Here is an 18,240-nt window from a genome sequence, read left to right as displayed (position 1 = left end):
AAATTACGTAATGATATCTCTTCTTTTGTGTAGATGGATTTAGAAACACTCTACGATGCATGAGAGAGATACAAGGACCTTTTGAGAAGGTGCCCTCACCATGGGTTACCACTCTGGCTATAGGTTCAAACGTTTTCATAATGGCCTGAATCCTTCGACTCGACAGATGATTAACGCAGCCGCTAGTGGAACTATTAATAATAAGACACCTGAGGATGCTTATGAATTTATAGAAGATATGTCACTGAATAATTATCAGTGGCAAGTCATGAGGACAAAACCAACGAAACAGCCGGCATTTTTAACGTCGATTTGGTCACAATGCTCTCTAATTAGGTAGAACTTTTGAACAGAAAGGTTGACGGTTTTCTTGGTTCTTCACAGGTTCACCCAGTAATGTAGTGCGAAGCAAGTGGAGATGGATCAAGCAATTTAGAATACCCACCCTATGGCCACAACATGGAGAATGAGCAGTTAAATTACATGGATAATAATCCTCGATCTCAAAATAATCCTTATAGTAATACTTACAATGCAAGTTGGAGGAACCACCTAAATTTCTCATGGGGAGGCCAAGGGAATCAGTGACCACTACCACCTCAAGGCTTCCAACAACCACCTTACCAACAAGAGAAAAAGCCAAACTTTAAGGAGATGCTAACAAAATTCATCTCGATGTCAGAAACTCATTTTTAGAATACCAAGGCAACACTTAAAAATCAACAAGCATCTATCTAAGGGCTCGAAACTCAGATCGGTTAGCTCACTAAATTGATATCTGAACGACCACAAGGTAGCCTGCTGAGTAACACTGAATCTAACCCAATGGAGCAAATCAATGCAATTACCATTCAAGATGAGGAAGGGTTAGTTGCACCTGAACCAAAATCGAGGCAAGAAACTGTGGTAAGTAAAGGTAAGGGTGAGGTGGACCACAATGACCAGAAACCGGTAAGTAAAGAATACAAACCTCGTGTGCCATACCTAAACGTGACAAGGAAAGATCGCATAGAAAAACAATTTGGTAAATCCCTTAAATTATTAAATAAGTTACATATTAACTTACTGTTTATTGAAGCTCTTTCGCAGATGCCAAACGTAGTCAAATTCTTAAAGGAGCTTTTAACAAATAGGCGGAAGTTGGATGAGGCATTGCATGTGGACCTAAATGCGATTTGCTCAGCCATACTACAGAATAAGCCGGCCAACAAATTAAAAGATCCAGGGAGTTTTACGATTCCCTGTTTAATTGGTAGCCTAGATGTTAATAATAATTTGGCTGATTTAGGGGATAGTATCAATGTCATGCCTTACAAAATGTTTAAGCAACTAGGTCTTAGGAAACCCAAACAAACTAGGATGAGTATTCAATTAGTCAATAAAACAATCAGATTTTCTAGGGGGATTATTAAAGATGTACTCGTTAAAATTGACAAATTTATATTCCCAGTTGATTTCGTTGTTCTAGACATAGAAGAGGATAGTAACGTTCCTTTAATTTTAGGGAGGCCCTTTTTAGCAACTACTAGAACAATAATTGATGTTGGCACAAGTGAACTCACACTTCGTGTGGGAAACGAAACAATCACCCTTCAAGCTCGTAATTCGAGTAACACATTGAAAATTGAAGGTGGTTGTATTAATCATTCTACTAAAACTGACCATGTGGTGCAACCTACTTTACAGGAAATAAGTTTGAAGAACCTACATGAGCCATGTTCAGGCAACAACAAAAGACCTATCTATGAAGAACGAAGGCTACAAATCGAGGAACTAGATGAATGGCGGGCACAAAAATCGAGAACACTCAATAAACCAAAACTAAGCCAGGACGAGCTCAATACCTCACCAAATCAACTTAAGGTTGGAAACAAAGTACTACTAGATGCAGCAGATCCTCGCATTACCACTACTGAACCTAACAGAGTAATCCTTATTACTGTACTCAATATTTTTCCATATGGTACAGTCGAGGTAATTCATCCCAAATTTGATGCTTTTAAGGTAAACAATACTCGTCTTAAACCTTATATTGATAAAATTGATAGCAGGGATGAGGAGTGTAAACTCCTCACACCACCATGACCATGCACCAGAAAGGTAAGTCGAGCTTAGACTATAAATAAGCGCTTTTCGGGAGGCAACTCTAGCACTAACAATAATGATTTATTTAAATTCTAGTTTTTCACATCTAACCTACTAACTGAGTCTTGAAATACAGGGTTTTCCCATCCACACGGCTAGGCACATGGGCATGCCTTAGGCCGTGCTCACACCACAGGAGGAGACACGGCCATACGATACGACCGTGTGAAAACAGGGCAAAATTTTTCCTTAACACGGGATGCGATAAGTCACCACAGCCGTGTGATAAGGCCGTAGACAAAATTGTTAAACCAACACGGGTGTGCGACACGCTCGTGTTTTGAAACCGTGGCTAAACTATCAATTTAGCACGGACGTGCCCAAACCCCGTGCTCGACACTGTCAAACTAACACAGGCATGGGCTATCATACACAGGCATGGGAGAAGCGAACAAAGCAAGGCATGATTGTGCGACACGGTCGTGTGTACCCACACGCCAAAGGAACACGGGCTTGGGGTGAATGTCAGACGCGTCTAAATTTAAAAATCGTGAAATACACAGGCAAAAATTAGGGCACATGGGCGTGCCCCATGGCCGTGTGCCCTAAAATCTATATAAACCCCTCACTATTCATCATCCCCCTCCCCAAAAATCCCTAACCCTAGCCGCTGCAACTCCACACGCCCTACCTGCCACGCCCGTGCGCTGCCTACAACACTATTTCCGACGACCTAAGCTTCTCCCTTTTGCGTTTGTTTACTCTTTTCTCTCTATTTTCTTTAAATATTTTGCCTATTTCATGTTTTCTCTGATCCATTTGACTATTTTAAGTGAATATTCATAGTAGAATAATAGAAATACTCATGCTTATTATTAAAGAATTTTGCCATTTTTTATATTACATTCATCTATCTTTCTTGTTTCCATGGATTTTATGCTTACCCACATGCATTCAAACATTAGATATTCCCATAGCATTATTTTCATAGTCCTATTTTATTAACTTGATATATTTTCATTTAGTAATTTTTAGTTTTGTTTTCTTCATCTAGTACGTTAGTCTTATGAAATATTCCTAGTTAGTTTTGTTTTTTCATGCTATTCTTAGGGCATATTGGTTGAACTTCGATTTTTTTTCACTGCAGACATACCATGTCATCTTCACGTGGAAAGAAAACCGTTGTCCTCGCCTAGAAGAAAAGGAAAGGAGTAGCGTCATCCTCTGGTCCTATCACGGAGATTAGGCGCCCTTTCCTCGAGTTCCCCTTGGGACCCCAAGAGGAGCTATTTCAGATATTACAGGCCCGACCCTTAGGCGTGGGCGTTGCATTGACTGGGCCACACTTGAACAAATTCAGATGGCTGAAGCGGTCCGAGCCCTCCTGACGACTGAACCGTGGGGGCTCTTCTTTGAGATCATCGAGCCGACATACCTCGAGCTCATGATGGAACTATGCTCGACCTTCCATCTCCAAGTTGTCATGACAAACTTCGACGATCCTAGAACAGTCTAGTTCTGCCTTGGTGGTCTAGTGAGCTAATTGAGCGTACTCGAGTTCGGGATTGCACTAGGGCTGTATACAGAGGAGTTCATGGACGACAATAAACTTGACACCCTCCACCGCCACATTCACTACTCTCCCTCAAAGTGTTGGAAGGACCTCGTCCCTGCCTCGGCCTCCTATGAGCCTAGCCACTCTAAGGCATCAGCCCTCGCTCCATCCTTGTGATACCTACATGCCATTTTGGCCCACACTCTTGTGGAGCATGGTGAACGGGCACGTCTTCGACCCTGCCTACTTTATCTCCCTCGCCATCCGCCATCAGACGGAGCGATATAGGAGAGAGGTCATCTCTATCGGGCCCTATGTGACTCGATTGGCTCGACACTTTGGGCTCTTCAACACAGCAGCACAATCATCCTCCCTTACTCTCATCAATCATATTTCCCCACAGGGCATGTCGAGCATGCTAAATATGAGGATGATCAAGAAACGACGTGGCACCTACCCTTCTCAGTACCACCTCATCCAGTCCACCAATGAGGAGGACCCAAAGGACATTACTGATGATGTCCCTCCACGTCACGAGGACCCATTGCCTCAGCCACTACCCATCTATCATCCAGTTTATGCGGTGGCTTCATACTCTGACATCGCTGAGCGCCTTACTCGATTTGAGTAGCAGTTTTTTTAGCATTTTGATCACATTGATGCTACACTTCACCAGATTTGTTAGCACCTTCACATCTCATCGCCAACACCACCTCGCGAACCATTCAGCGATGACGATGTTTAAAAACTTTTTTATTTATTACTTTTATTTTCACTTTTATCTTTATTTATCTTATTTAAGTACTTTTTATTTCATTTTTCTTTAATATTATTTTAATTTTAGTTTTTATAATTTTTATTGAATAATTTATAGTTTTGGCTATTTCATTACCAGTAATTATGCTTCATTATATTCCCTAAAAAGTTCCTGATTCTATCACAGTTATAAAGAGCTCCAAAGCTCATCATCGCATAGGAACTAAAAACTCCACTGGGAAAGGTTCTCCACGACTGCCATGTCCTGCTCGACCATGACCAGAGCTACCATCAGATATAATATTCTTTTGGGGCAGGACTTATGGACTACTAAACCACTACTACCACTAGAGTATCCTCCTCCACTCTCGTCATTTCCTTGGCCGATTGTTCTCCATAACTCCAATTCAAGGAATTCATTCATCATTCAGGAAGTTTCACTTCTCTCCCTATTTTATGATTAATTATCTTTATGTTTCAATATATCTATCTTTGTACATTGAGGGCAATGTACATCTTAAGTGTGGGGGGTCTTTTATATCATCATTATAAATCCCTGAATTTTGTCTTATTCTCACGTGAATTACTCATATCACTATTAGAATGAATTTTAATTAATTTATGATTTTTATTGATATGTATTGAATTAAAACATAGGCATTTATGCATCGATTGTTTAAACTTTAAGATATTAGGGAATCAAGCATGATAAGTTGATTTTTGAAGAATTAAAAAAAAAAAACTTTTAGGTTGCTTCCCTAGGTTTAGGTATTATCTTGAGTTGAAATTCAGAAGTTTGAACATAAAAAAACCATAATTTTTGTGAGATCTTGAGCCTTTAGAGCATATTTTATTTTTTTCATGCTCACTTAGTGAACCCTTAGTGAACCCCTTTGAGCCTAACAAGCCATTAATTTATTTACCCTCAATATTAACGCATAACCATTATTGTTGAAATCCCCTAATTTGATCCCTATTTTTGTCGAGATTTGATTTGAACTAATTGCTTAGCTATGTTTTACTCTTCTAACATTTGACTTGTTCTAAAAAAAAAAAAAAAACTTCAACACATATTAGTAGTAATTTGTCGTTTTTGAGCTTGAGTGTTAATTCCATATTCTAATAAGAAGCTCACTTGTATTCAACTGATGACTAGTTATTTTTATAGCTAAGTAATTTTCCAATTCAATCTCGATTCTAGCCTTTTCTTTTAGCTTGTGACAACACCCCCTAACCAAAGCGACAATACAACCCTCTAAAAGACCTTTTTGATTGATGCATCAGCTCAATATATAGTGGTGGAGATTTGATTTTCAAGCAAGGCTATGGAAATAGCTTTTCATATTGACTAATGAGTGCTTTAATTGATGTCCTTAAACACCTTGAGTAATTTGAGTGGATCTTTAGTGAGGATGTTAAACTCTGTGATATTTTAATCAAAGGTAATCACTTAGATAAGGGGAGACACCTATGTTTTCTTGATAAAATACTCAACTTGGAATGTTTGAAACTTTGATGTACTTTTAGTTGAATTTTCAATGTATGAATACTTATGAATTATTTTGAGATATTATTGATAGGGATTATAAATTGAGAAGAATTTATTTTGATTTTGAGTTGAGGATTTTGCTTGAGGATAAGCAGATGCTTAAGTGTGGGGGTATTTGATAAACCGTAATTTATATATATTTATATCCCATGCTTAGCATATTTATGGATGATTTCTCCTTTGATTTGGTGAATTCGATGCTCCTAATTCTTTAATTTCATGTTTTATACTTAGGTGAGCATAGGAGAGTAAAAAGAGTGAGAAACAGGCTGAAAACGGAGAAAATGGACCCACATGGGAAATCAACACGGCCTGGACTTCATCACACGGGCGTGTCACATGGCCGTGTCCCTTTGGCAGGATCGAAGCATGACTTACATGGGCAGACTATACGCTCGTGCCTATTCAACAGCCTTGACCACGGGTTGGAGTAATCGCACACGGGCGTGTCACTGCTGAGCCCAAATATAACCCTATTTAGAAAAGGCCAATTTTGAGGGCTCTTAGGCATTTTAAAGCCTATTTAAACACCTAAAAAGGCACTTAGGAGAGGGATGCAGAGTAGGAGGCAAGGAATTACTCAAGGGAAGCAGATTGGTCCATCTCAGAAGTCGGATTCATCATCAAGACTGAAGATCTCCCTTCAATTTTCATTCAGGGGTTTTGGGTTTTCTTTATGTTTTGTATTCATTATTCTTTTGAGATGCTTTCTTCTATAATTATGAAATAAACCCACTAAATTCCTAAAGGGAATGAAACCTAAGACAGATCTTGTTATTATTATCTGAATTGTATGATAAATATTTGACTTGTTCTTAATTATGTATTCTTAATTCTTGTTTTAATATTCTAGGATATTGATTCGAGTTAATGTTCAGAGGAGGAATAGATCCTTAAATTGGTCATAATTAAGTGGAGTTGATTGCACGCCTAGAGATAGGGTGATAAGATTTTGCCGAAGTAGGGTGAAACCTAATAAGGGGATCCATACATCGAGTTAATACAACACTAGGTCGTTAATTAGAAAGAGACTTCAATTAATCAACCTAGGGTTAGACGTTATTAGTCTCGAGAGAGATAATAATATAACTTAGGGATTTCTACGGATCAAGTCAAATGAATAAATCGTCTGATTTAGAGTCAATAACAAGTGAAGTCTAGGTGGATTTTTCCTTGGGTATTGTCTTAATCAGTCAAATTTTTCCCAAAAGCTTTTTCCCAATATCTCTTTGTGCACTCTTAGTTTAGTTAATTAGTTTAAATAAAAAAGTCCTTTAATTTTTAGGCTAGATAATAAAAAGGAAGTAATTACTAGTATTCTTGGTTCCTTTGGGTTTGACAATCCGGTCTTGCTAGAGTTATACTACTGTTCGATAGGTATACTTGCCTTCATCGTGATAATAGTTAGTTTCAAGAACAATTAATTATAAATTTTTAAAACCTATCGCGAATATCACGTATCACCCAAGTATAGTTCTATTCGGAAAAGGCCACTTTTGAGGGCTTTGAGGCATTCTAAAGCCTATTTAAAGACCTGAGGAGGCACTTAGGAGGGGACACACGGAGTAGGAGGCAAGGAATTACTCAAGGGAAGCCGATTGATCCATCTCAGAAGCTGGATTCATCGTCAAGATTGAATATCTCCCTTCAATTTCCTTCAACAGTTTTGGGTTTTCTTTATGTTTTTTATCTTTATTCTTTTGAGATGTTTTCTTTCATAATTATGAACTAAAACCCCTAAATACCTAAGGGGAATGAAACCTAAGACGGATCTTGTTATTCTTATCTGAATTGTATGATAAATATTTGACTTGTTCTTAATTATGTGTTCTTAGTTCTTGTTTTAATATCCCAGGATATTGACTCAAGTTAATGCGCTTATTCAGAGGAGCAAAAGTCCCTGTCTAAGAGTAAATTTGTCGTAATTAAGTGGAGTTGATTGCACGCCAGAGATAGGGTGACAAGATTTTGCCGGATTAGGGTGAAACCTAATAAGAGAGTCCATAGATCGAGTTAATGCAACGCTAGGGTGTTAATTAGAAAGAGATTTCAATTAATCAATCTAGGGTTAGATGTTATTAGTCTCGAGAGGGATAATAATATAACTTAGGGATTTCTACGGATCAAGTCAAATGAATAAATCGTCTGATTGAGAGTAAAAAAAAAGTGAAGTCTAGGTGGATTTTTCCATGGGTATTGTCTTCATCAATCGAGTTTTTCCCAAAAGCTTTTCCCTAATTTTCTCTTTGTGCACCCTTAGTTTTGTTAATTAGTTTAGATAAACAAGTCCCTTAATTTTTAGGCTAGATAATAAAAAAAAGTAATTACTAGTGCTCTTGGTTCCTTTGGGTTCGACAATCTAGTCTTGTTAAACCTATATTACTGTTCGATAGATACACTTGCCTTCATCGTGATAATAGTTAGTTTTAAGAGCGATTAATTATAAATTTTTAAAACCTGTCGCGAATATCACGTATCAAAATTTCACTCAGGCTAAACTTTTACTACCTATCTCTTTAAATTCACATACAAAAATCATAACTGGTATTCACTTTACAATATTTTTACTGAAACTTAATCTCTACCAGAAAGCTCATGTACTCAAAATTCTGATCCATACCATCATGTTACATATACATTTGCACCTGAATCTTTTCAGATTCGAATAGTAAAACTAGTCAGTTCTTCTCAACCTCATACTCTTTATAATTTCACACAGTCCAACTATTTGCCAATTCAACCCTTAGCTACTCTTCATTTCAAGCCTCTTCCAGTTTTCCATAGAAATCATGATATGAAACTTAGATCTCAATCCGATTAGTGGAGATTAAAATTCTATGATATCCAAAATTTATAAAGACACGAAATTCTATAAATCTGGTGAGCAGACATTTGGATATACCAACATAATTTACACACCTCATAACGTTTAACAACGCTATATATCACTTTCCTCTTTCAAGGACAGGAATGATCCAAACAAGAAAATCCATATTAACTTTTTCTATTTCCATTCTAGTGCCCAAACGACTAAAATAATTCTGATGATTCTTGTTATACATCTTTAAATTTTCAACATTTCAAGAATTTGTACTCAAAGATAAACAATGATCATTTCAGTATTTTTAAATACCCAAATTATCTTCACACTATTAATCTCAGATCTTCTTATCGCATTCAATTTTTCTAGGAAACATACACTTCTTAATTAGACTATTTGTCTTTTTACCGTGAAGAAATAAATTCTTATTCTCAAGCATGGACATCCCATTAAATTCTAAACATATATTCTTCATAGATTGAAAAATTAAGTTGACCTTATTCATCCGTAATTGATATTTTAAAAAAAATTCTCTCTTCTAGTCAACAAAACGATTCAACATGCATCATTCCAAATTCACTCATCATGCCAATCGAAGACCATAACAAATGCATTGGCATAAGTAATACTGATACTTCAACTGAATATATTAACTCTGATTAACTTACTTGAGAAAGGAAATCCACCATACACATTAGGACTGGAAATTTCACCACATTATCAGAATCAATTCAGAGGTATAGTCATACTTGTTCTATATATATTAATCACAAGCTGGAGGTCATGCTCTAAATGCAAGTCATGATCAACAAGTTACAAGATAAATATAACAAGAAAATCCAAGATAGAGAAATCCGAGACCTAAAAGCCCATCATTTCAACCACTAACAACAAATACGATCGGAACTATATGCTATTCATATATATATATGTGTGTGTATAATCAGTCAGAGCAATGATCAGTAGAGACAGAATCATGGCACCGTACACAATTTCTCATCTATTCTCAATAGGCAGAATATAACAAAATACCAGAGAAAAACAAAACCATGCAAATCATAACCCAATCAGATTGACAACATATTTGTCTAACGTTAAGATCAAGGAACATTTTCATAATATAAGAATTCATCAGGGATTAGATAGCCCCAATAATATTTTCGGTATCAGATAATCTTATACAATATCTCAATAGAGACAGTCACAAACTGTTCACTGTAATTACCATGCTTGAACATTTCATATTTCGAACATTATTCCTTTAATTATTTCTGCCGTTCCAAATTCCATAATATTCCCTTCACTAAAAGAACCAATTCATGAGGGAATTTCAATCAATACATTTCTTGATGTCATACCAGGATAGATTTGTTTTACCAAAATTGACCTTTTTCACTAGCTGCGAGTTACGAAAATTAAACAGTCTTTCGGTCAATCTGATATTTTTCTAGCTCATGTCTGTACTTACCAACCCCTTCTCAATCTCTAATCATTCTTATAACCATTATATCATTAAACTCTTTGGTTTCTTGCCTGGTAACTCATTCAACACAAATCTCAGAAATTTCACATTATAAAACACCACTTTGGTAAGGGGGAGAGGTCGTAGGGCCTCTGACTCGACTCTCATATACATATACATGTAACACAGTTTTCATCATCATAGCAATCATATCTCAATCATGTCATTCATTTTAGGTAACTAACATTCGTATTGATTTAAGGCCTACTTTCCAATTATCTCATTTTAATGAGTATACTTATACATGCATTCCATGTTTTCTGGATAACTTTACTTATCTATTCATTTAATCATATAAATCATGCACATGATATCATACATGGGCCAACAAACACAGATGAGTTTATCACAATCTATACTTTTACCTCGTACACCATCATTTAGGCATATCGTTACAATCATATGAATTAGTACAAGCAATTTAACACGTTTACTTAAGCTATACAAGCTTATCAACCATGATTTTTCATATAAGCGTACGTGAATATTCATTCCATCTATATCTTTGGTAAGTTATCTAAACACATGTATTCACTCAAGCAAATAGACCATTTACATCATATAATTATCTATTAATCATAGATAAGCTCATTTCACCATGTACACATTTCATGAATCCTCATTCGTACCTTTCCAAGTTTCAGTTCATCATGACTGTGCTTTACTCAAATATTTTAGCATCACATTCAGTATGGTCAGTGTAGCTCAGTTGGAGAGTACCTTTGTCTAAACAAAATAGCTCTCATACGAGTCGGGAGACGTCATACTATCCCAAATCAGTGGCGTGTATAGCTGGACTCTCATACATATGCTAGGTTAGTCTGAGAATCGAGTAAACCATAGCTCTTACACCACTAAATGTAACACCCCTCACCCGTATCCAATGCCGAGACAGGGTTCGAGGCGTTACCGGACTTAAACATTTACAACATGCAAAACTGGGCCACAAAATTTTTGCCAAAAATTAAAACATCTCGAACACATGCATATCGTCCCTTATATAGGCCTTTGAAACCTATAACATACATTGAGGTGGTTTGGGACTAAACCATAGCTCTTATACCACTAAATGTAACACCCCTCACTCGTATCCAATGCCGGGACAGGGTTCGAGGCGTTATCGGACTTAAACATTTACAACATGGAAAATTGGGCCACAAAATTTTTGCCAAAATTAAAACATCTCGAACACATGCATATCGTCCCTTATATAGGCCTTCGAAACCTATAACATACATTGAGGTGGTTCAGGACTAAACCAAGAACTTTGAAAATCTTTGGGCAACTTAACTAATTTTCTTGCTTTGGAGAGTCACACGCCCGTGTGGATTGGGCCGTGTGGTCACACACATCCGTGTGGCTTGGGACACGTACGTGTCCTCAGCCCATGTAACTCTCTATTTGTGACATTAGCAACCGTTTAAGGACACACTACCAAGGCACATGCCCGTGGAGAGAGGTTGTGTCCTCCACACGGCTGAGACACACGGCCATGTCTCTACCCATGTGGTCAAAACTTAGGCTAATTTCCAAGCCTTTTTGTCATTTTCACATGTACACACATACATTTGACCTTTTCATCTTATTAATCACTTATACCATAAACTTCTCATACATAGTGAACGAGTACAATCACAAGACAATAACACATATCATAGATAGATAAGCTTACAAACCAAAATCATTATAAGCCACATCTCATGGCTATAAGCAATAAGTCAATATAAGCCAATACATTTGGCTATTCACAACAATATTCATCATAGAAAAACTAAGTCCTTATACATGCCACTCACTTGAAAACATTTAACTTACGCATGTCAATACTCCAAAGGTAATGGCTCGATAGTGTGATACTGCCTTCGACGTTCTCCAACCCCGAGCTAACCTGAAAAAACTAAAAGTAATGGAAAGGAGTGAGTAAGCTTTACGCTTATTAAGCTCACATGAAAATAATAAACAATGTGATAACATGTTATTTTCAAATTCTTTCTATTTATTCAAATTCCAGCTAAGTTTTTTTCTCGAGTCACAGTCATTAAATTATTTATATCTGGAGTTATGAGACTCCAAATCAAGTTCCGTTAATTTTCCCAGAAACTAGACTCATATCCCTTCCTGTCATAAAATTTTCAAAATTTTTGGTCTAGCCAATAAGTACAGTTTATTATTTAAAGTCTTCCCTGTTTCGCTGTTTAACAACTTCGACCTTTCTTCACTAAAATTTATTTATCTCATAGTATAAGACTCAGATAATGTTCCTATCTCTTTCTCTTGAAAGTAGACTCATTAAGGATTTTATTCATATGATTTCTAACTTATAATTATTTTTTTTTACAATTTCTAGTGATTTTCCCAAGTTAGAATAGGGGATTTTGAACTTATTCTGACTCTGTCTCACAAGAATTCAAATATCTCACAAGAATTCTTTTGCTTACACCGTTTCATTTATGTGAAACTAGACTCATTAAGCTTTAATTCCATATTTTAGTTAGCCTCTAAATCAATTTCAACTATTTTTAGTGGATTTTCAAAGTCAGACCACTGCTATTGTCCTAATCTATCTTAGTGCAACATAATGATAACTATCACAAGCTTGTCATAGAAATTATTCTCATAAATATCACTTATTCATTTGCACTCTTTTCACAAGTCCATTTCATTTCACATGTCAAACATGTACTCATGAGTTTCGAGTACGTACCTGTGCTATCTCTTAGCACAACTGCTCATGCAAACAGGACAATCATATGCATCATACTAGTATCAACTAAGTATAGATGAGTTTATCATACCATTTTTCTTTATATCACTATGTATGTCATTATCACTGAATTATTGAATTTCCAATAGACCTTTTCTTTTCCAATTGTACTCTCGAGGTGTACATTTCTTTCTGAGTGGTACACATAAAGTATACCTTTCCTTTTCATATGGTATACACAAAGTATACCTTTCCTTTTCAAGCATACACACAAAGTGTACATAACCTTTTCATGAGGTATACACAAAGTATACCTAACCTTTTCATATTAGATAGCAGAAGCTATCCCTTTTCACATTTGATAGCGGAAGCTATCTCTTTTCACATTTGATAGCCGGAGCTATCCCTTTTCACATGGTACACACAAGGTGTACATTTCCTTTTCATAATGAGATTAAAAGATTACCCTTTCGGGACAACCTTTACTGCAACATATGCAGGACCTCATTTACATGGTAACCACTCATTTCTTTTAAATATCATATTCCATCAAATTTCTATTAACATGAAATTCAATAAAATTATAACAAGATGTATTTCATGTATAACAATAATAACATGAATAATAGGCTTATTAAATCACGCGAACTTACCTCGGATCCAGAAATGGCGATTTACCATTTTAGTCCATAACCTTGTATTTTCCCGATTTAAGCCCAAATCTCGATTTCCTTGATCTATACTATCACATTTAGCCTACTAATTAGTCAAATTATTAAATTGGGTCTAAAAATCATATTTTTAAAAATTTGTATTTTGACCCCTAAACTTTCACATATTTGCACTTTTGTCCCAATGCTCGTAAAATGATTTTTATTCAATTTCCTTACATTTAAGTCTATCTGAATCAATTCATAACTATCTGAATCATTTTCATAACTATGGCAGCCTCCAATTCCCACTAAATCACCCTTTTATGATCAATTTTACAACTTTTACAAAACGGTCCTTTCGGATGTTTTCATTGAAAACCGCTTAGTAAAAGTCGTTTATTTAACACCCAACACTCATTTCCTACCATTAAACATCAAAATACAACCATGTCACTCATGGGTAAATTTTAAAACATAAACCCTAGCTCAAAATAATGGTAGAAATGAGTAACATTAAAAACGGAGCTCGGAATCACTTACAATTAAGCTTGGAGGCTTGGCCAAATGCTAACCATGGCTACTCTTGGTATATTATGCTGAAGCAAGAAGAAAGGGACACATTTGAGGTTTAAAATTTGTCTTTTAATTCATTTTACCCCTAAATAACCAAAATGCCCTTTTTACTATTCTTTCAAATTTTACCCAACCAAGGCCACTTTTGTCCAAAAAGTTATACAATGGTTTAATTACCATTTAAGGACCTCCCATTTAAAATTTCATGACAGTTAGACACCTCTAACATGTAGAATTCAACTTTTGCACTTTTTACAATTTAATCCTTTTTACTAAATAGAGTGCCCAAACGTCGAAATTTTCGAACGAAATTTTCATGAAATCATTCCGTGAAACCGTAGACCATAGAAATATAATAAAAATAAAATTTTTCTCATCGAATTTGTGGTCCCAAAACCATTATTCCTACTAATACCAAAATCGGGATGCTACATTCAAGATAGATAACACTTGGGAACCCGAATTAGGATAAAAGGAATATATACCTATTGGTGAGAATAATTTGCCTAGAAAACAACCCCGCATACTATAAATTAACCCCTTTATGGTCTTCAATGAAGTTCCACAACTAAAATGTCCCTTTCATTAAATCATGCAGCAATTAATGACGCGTATTTTAAAATTTTGTGTGTATAACTACCTATCAATATGCTATTCTGGTGTCAATAAAGCATATGATATTTGAAATAATTATTGAATTATATCAACTTGTATTATAGAATTAAATGCATGCCTTAGTGTCAGTATTTTTTGGATCAAAGTCATTATGTAAGCACTGATTACTCAACCACTCTCACCAATTATTTTGCATACATAAAGAAGTTTACGACATACATGCACTACACCTATATCTATGTGAACTAATTACAGGTAGACTGAAATAGTTCCAATTTATAAAGATTTATCCTTACCAAAACAAATATAATTTTCCTTTAATAGATGTATAATTTATTAAAAAAAACTACAAGATCCATATGCAGGACCTCTTTTGTCTCATAACCATCCAATATGTAATATGTCTAATATTCAACTTTAAATTCATTGAAAGCCTTAGTTTTTTCATCACCACTAGAGTTCCTACCGTATTAGGAATCTTTTCTAGTATCTCCTAATCAAAATTGGAAATATTGTTTAAATTTGTTGCTAAATAAGTAATAGAAATACAACATTCATCAGATATAATTAGAAATAAATTTTCTAACTCATAATAATTGACTTATGTCAACATCCATCCTAGTATTAAATGCATGCCCATGTGAGGATTACTTCGTCATGCTTGCCTGATCCTAAACACATAAATGAAAATATACAATGTATATGCACGGTACATTTACCTAAACATAGAGTGAGCAATGCCAACCTATAAAGTTTTACCCATCACCAAAAGAGATTTTTTTTCCATAAACAGATGTACCGTTCATCAAAATGAAATATAAGATATATCTTCATGATCCTTTTTGTCTCATAAATTGTCCTAGATATATTATGCCTATGATAAGTTATAAAAGTAACATATTTTACTCCCATTCTTAATATTTTGGATGATTAATTATGCAAATTAGTGAATTTAATGCTCCTTGTAACAACTCATTTTTAGTCAAATCAGAACAGTGGTTTCGGGACCACAAATTTGAAGTTGAAATAATTATTTTATTATTATTTTAATGTCTACAGTATGATAGCATGATTGTGAGAAATTTTCGTTAAGAAAATTTATTGTTTGAATGGTTAATTTGATAAAAAAGACTAAATCGCGTAAAGTGCAAAGTGATGTTTTAATAGCTAAAAGTACTATTTGGTTATTAAATTAAATAGATGAGGGGGTTATGTGATAAATAGACCATTGGTTATTCAAATGGACATTTATGGACATTACTTATATAAGTTTTAATATATTAGTAAAGGGTAATTTAGTAACTAGTGTAATAAACTATAATAAATAAACAAAAATCACTATTTTATGTCCATCTTCTTCTTCTTCAACTGATTCTAACCTAGGGAAAACCATGGATATGTTCGTCCAAGCTTCCTAGCTCAATTGGTGAGTAAATTTTGTCCCGTTTTTAATGATTTCTATGTTTTTTAGATCGTTGCAGCTTAGTCTAGCTAGCCCAGGGCCTATTTTGCAAAACTGTTAAAGGTTTAGGGTTTTTCAATTGATGAATCTATATGTGTTTTAATGTTTAATGGTAGAATATGCATGCTTATTGTTAGATAAACAACATTTGTAAAGTGATTTTTGACAAAATTGTCATTTAGGATTAATTTGTGAAATGTGTACATTTTGTGGTTAAATCGTGAAATAAATGAAAAACATGGACTGTTAAGGGCCTAATTGAAATTCGGCTAACTTGGGTTTTGGTTGAATTGCATGAACTTGTGATTTTATGAAATAAGGACTAAATTGTAAAAATGTTGAAATTTAGGGAAAAAGTGTTAATTTGCCTTAATGTGTATTTTGGACTAAATTGAATAAAGTGATAATTAAATAAGTTAATTTTGATTACATTTAGATCAAGAAAGGCGAAATACGGATTTAGATCAGGAAAAGAACAAGGTTTCGGATTAATCGACTTGTTACACCATTTTTACATTTGAAGTAAGTTCATATGCAATAAGTTTTGTTTTAATTGTATTTTAAATGCTTTGATATTACATAAATTGTGAGTACGACTCAACAGACATGTTCAATGATGGTTTGGCAAGTGAGAAATCCCTGTTGAAGCTTAGAAATAGATTAGGATACGAATAACATGTCATAAAGGGTTGTGTGATTTGGGTGCTGGTCCGTACATCCTACCGGTGACTGAGTTATCTGGCATGTGTTGTGGATACTCGTTAGCTTGTGTGAGCAACACTGTGTAGCTTCGTCATGACTGTCAGCTTGTGTGAGCAGACCCGTTGATAGGTCTAGTGTGAGCATTATATGTGATATGAGATTGAGATAGATTCGAATGGTTCAATAGGTATATTAGAGAGGTGGTTATGTATAAGTTGATACGAGGTGGTACAGGTATGTACATAAACCGTACAAGTATTGAGGAAATTATGAAAGTTATATATATAATTTTGTGAATGAATATGTGGTAAGTTGATGATTAAATATGAATTATGTTATGTTATGTATTATTTGCTTAAGTTGTGCATATATGGTAAGTTGATTTTTATGCTATATGAACTTACTAAGCTTTATAACTTACTTTGTTGATTTTCCGTGTTTTATAGTGAAATCAAAGCTAGCTCAGATTCAGGATTCGTCGGAGACTTCATCATACTATCTAACTATCACTGGGTACTTTTGAATTTAAGTATTTTGAGTATATAGCATGTATAGGATTATGGTCATTTTTGATATATAGTTTGGTCAAGAATTTAACCATTTGAATTGGCTTGTAAATGTCTAAAGTTTGGTTTTGTATATTGCCATGAGAGTTGGCTTATTTTGGTTGATTTGGTTGTGAATATAATTGTGCAAATGGCTCTTGTTATGTGATTGATTATGGATATGTGATGTTAGTTGGTATTTGGTAATTAGGGGTGCTAAATGGTTGAGAATTGGTATGTTTGTGAGATTAGGCTAAATGATGCATAGTTGAAAGTGATTGTATTGTTGGTTTAAGATTATGAGTTTTGGTATGAATTGAATGGCACATTGTGGTATTAATATGTTTGGTATTGGTTGGTATTGAAATGGTAAAAATTATGCTTGTTCGAGGTTGGTTGAATGCCTAATTATACCATGATTTTGCGCCAATTAGATTGGTTTAGGTGTGTGCAAGTTTAGGTGGCAAAATGGTTTGGTAAATAGCTTATTTTTGTCCACACGGGCATGTGTCTCAGCCATACATGACACACGGTTATGTTACATAGCTGTGTGTCCCCTGGTGTTGAATTAAAAATCAAGTTAGTATGCTCCACACGGATTAGCACACGGGCGTGTGACTTGGCCTTATGGCATAAGTCAATATACCCTATAGGTTTGGTATGGCCTAGCACATGGCCTGGCACACGGGCGTGTGTGG

At 35.2% G+C, this 18,240-nt stretch overlaps 1 non-coding gene across 1 annotated transcript; it reads right to left on the bottom strand.

The window, feature by feature from the left end:
* On the bottom strand, positions 1–107 carry LOC128296176 (small nucleolar RNA R71). Its single transcript, XR_008286724.1, has one exon. It is a non-coding gene; the product is annotated as a small nucleolar RNA R71 (small nucleolar RNA).
* Positions 108–18,240: the final 18,133 nt, after the last annotated feature.

Source organism: Gossypium arboreum, chromosome 7 (genome assembly GCF_025698485.1).
Source record: "Gossypium arboreum isolate Shixiya-1 chromosome 7, ASM2569848v2, whole genome shotgun sequence".
In the NCBI taxonomy this organism is placed as follows: Eukaryota; Viridiplantae; Streptophyta; class Magnoliopsida; order Malvales; family Malvaceae; genus Gossypium; species Gossypium arboreum.
This window is presented reverse-complemented; position numbering and strand designations above follow the sequence as displayed.